We start from the raw sequence: 3,397 nt of genomic DNA, 5'->3' as shown, positions 1-3,397 counted from the left end.
ATGAATTACGATTGATGTGACAAGAAGAAGGTGTGTCGGAGTAATGTTTGCCATTAACAGCGTCTTCGTTTGCGATGCAGAGAATTACTTTCGACGAGTGTGTTTGTTTTTGCGGTATTCTGTGTAAATTTGGTAATTATTGGTTTGAAAGAAGTTCCCGAAGTATTTGGCACAGCATGAATGGAACGCCTGGTTTTTTGTATGTCACAAACAGAATATTAATTGGGAAAGGAACTACAATTTTAAAAAATGTTTCGCGTTATTTAGGAATCCAAAATTTTAATAATTAATTTACAGATTTTTGATTAATTTTCAATATTTTTGCAGTTAATTTTTAAAAATAAAATTTGCTCTAACTTCAAGTTATTTATGCAAATTATTCAAATTGCAATTAAAAAATTTATATTTCAAGCTTTGCCACAAAAGAAAATAAATTTTAAAATTTAGTCTTTTAAATCTCGATAAAAAATCAAAACTTGCGAAAAATCTAAAAAAAAAGTTGGCTTAAATTTATTTAAAAAAAAAAATTAAAAATTTTTGAAAATTTTGTCTAATGATGTGGATTCATGTACAGAAAATTAAAATATATTTATTTTTAGATTTTCATACAATTTTTGATGATTTTGCATGAATGAGTACGAAACTTATCTCTATTGATATTGTCAACGTCCATACCATGTTGAAAACACCGGTTCTCGTCCGATCACCGAAGTTAAGCAACATCGGGCGTGGTTAGTACTTGGATGGGTGACCGCTTGGGAACGCCGCGTGTCGTTGGCATTTTTTTTTTATTTTTAAGAAATTTTTAATTTTTTTTGAAAATATTTTTTAATAATCTCCAGCATAATACCGCATTCTTTTTCTTCGAATGCAGGTAAAATGAAACTTAAAAAACCTAAAAATTGCCAACTTTATTATTCTCACTTGTGATTTTTCAAAAAAATTACAATGGATGAAATGTGAAAATCATTTTCGGAATTGCACTTGCCTTAACAGTCATTTTACAAAGACGAGAAATTCTGATAAAGACAGTTTTTGTCTTGCTTATCTTCGCATTTGGGATATTTGCCTATCATGGTATCGTCAAACAAGAGAGCAATTCAATTAAAACGGCACAAAATATAAGGGACAGACGACCGATTTAGCATATCAAATCGAGCTACATACACAAAAGGTTACTTAATTATAAACACAAACAAACTTTCCCAGACGTAATCGTCAGAATTCCCTGAGGAATCATAAAGTATTTGATTTATTAGATGAACTTTGACATTCATAGCGATCCCGACGATTGAAAGAGACGAACTTTGTTTGTTTGTTTTTGTGTGAGAGAACGTCAATATTAGGGCAGCCAATATTTAAAATGAGTTTTCAAAAGTTGTCCCGTCGTTGCAGCCTTAAGAAAAACTTTTTTCTACCGCATTTGATTAAAACTTGAGGACTTGAGGTGAACCTAATGCTAGGTCAACTGGTAATTTGGTCAATAAATGAGCAATAATGGACCATCTGGTGCTCGAATCCTTTTGTTTTCATAACAAACAATTTCTTACTGTTATTGAATTGTAATCACAATATTTCGTCTTGGAGGTCGTTTCTACTTTAGAAAAGGTAATAACAACATTAATCTCTTAACAAGATAAAGTGAAGTAGGTACATGGCCCAAAAAAAGAAAAATTAATAAATCATCCAAATTGAATAAAAACGGATCGGATCGGTACAAAAAAATTTTCCGTTGTTTCCATTGTTTCAACATCTAAAAAAAAGAAGAATAATGATAAGTAATTTTTGAAATATTCGTCTCTAAGAGTATAATTATCGATTTTTTCATCCACACCTGAGATTGTTGTTGATAAAATTAGAAAAAATAGAAAATTTGCTGCGAGACATCTAACTATTTTTTAAATAAAGTTTTGACGTTTTTTTACAATTTTTAATTTATTTTATTTGTTAAACTTTAATCAATTGTCCTACTCCAAATTGAAAAATTTTGCTATTTATACGAAAAAAATCTACATATTTTATATTTATGACATAAAATTTTTCAGAAAAGTTGTAAAAAAAAATAAAAAGTTGAGAAAGTAATTAAAAATATGATTGTTTTTTTTATTTAAACTGTTAAACTTTGTTTTTGTTTACAATTTGGAATAAAAAAACAAATTCTATTATATTAAAGTGAAACTCCCTTGTAACTCTTCCGAGAAAAGCTGTGAAACCATATAAATTATTATTTCATTTTGTTGCTGAAAATTTTAGTTGTTGATGAGTTTTTTTTTTGTTGTTGTTGGCTTAAAGAGATAAAATTACATTTCACATACCGAAAGTAAATCCTCGTTGGCAGTTGCCAGAATTGCTTGCCAGGATAAATAATTAAACAGTTCATATTTTTACGATTGGGGGCGGACGGGTTAATTAGCTGCCTTGTGTGTTTTTTTTTGTTGGTAAATAAATGGCGCAACTTTTTTTTTCTATTACATAAATAAATTCGGCTCAACTCTCTCGAAGATCGTTAAAAAACTTGTGCTTGTTAAAAATTTATCCTCATTAAACGCAACATGGTTGAGATTTTCCTTTCTTTTCTGTTGTTTTTTCAAGTACCTAACCGGAAACAACATTTGTTAAAAATTCCTTGCTCCAGTGCACATCCAAGGGCGGTTCAACATGGCAAAAAGATAGACAACAATAGATGTCTAATGTGGCATAATGGACAAAAAGTTCGAAAAGTTTTACGACATCGTCGAAGTAACACGTTATGTCACGCCACCCGTTGTTACGCGGCGAAAACTTTTGTCAAAACCAAAAAAGTATTCACTATTCTGCCACAAAAATTTCCAATCTTGGACCGAAAAATGTTCTTTTTCTCCTTTTTCTAACAAATTGCCATTTGATGGATTTTCGATGCGAACAAAGAATTTCTCGGCATTTGAGTGACATTTCTAAAACTTCGGTGTCAATCAATCAAGTGATACGGTCTTATTGTGAAGCTTTGCTAGTGATAAAGAAACCCGCAACAACTAATACCACTGTACCCGCACATTGAATGAAATAAATGATCGAATAGACAGAAAGAAGACCCTACGGACAAAAAACGGTTGAGATTGATCCCTCAAGGTGTTAGCTTGACCACTCAGTTGTGATGGATTTTAAACCCTACTTAAAAAGGTCAATCTGATTTCTTTAAAATTGAGACAAGTGAAGAGAGATATAGAGAAGACACCTTCGTTCTTATATGTCATTAGCTCTTTTCTTCAATTTGGTTTTGAAATCATATTAAATATACCACTAAAATATGACACCTTTTTGTTGCTTAATTTTTCTTGTTACTCATTTATTTTTTAATAATTTTTAAAATCTTTAAAATCACATTAGGCTTTAAATCACATTAGAGATTTCAATAACA

The 3,397-nt window shown here is 30.3% G+C and overlaps 1 non-coding gene across 1 annotated transcript; it reads left to right on the top strand.

Annotated features, from left to right (window-relative positions):
• Window positions 1-661: 661 nt before the first annotated feature.
• Window positions 662-780, top strand: LOC134832945 (5S ribosomal RNA). Its single transcript, XR_010162103.1, has one exon. It is a non-coding gene; the product is annotated as a 5S ribosomal RNA (ribosomal RNA).
• Window positions 781-3,397: the final 2,617 nt, after the last annotated feature.

This window comes from Culicoides brevitarsis, chromosome 2 (assembly GCF_036172545.1).
Source record: "Culicoides brevitarsis isolate CSIRO-B50_1 chromosome 2, AGI_CSIRO_Cbre_v1, whole genome shotgun sequence".
Taxonomy (NCBI): Eukaryota; Metazoa; Arthropoda; class Insecta; order Diptera; family Ceratopogonidae; genus Culicoides; species Culicoides brevitarsis.
This window is presented reverse-complemented; position numbering and strand designations above follow the sequence as displayed.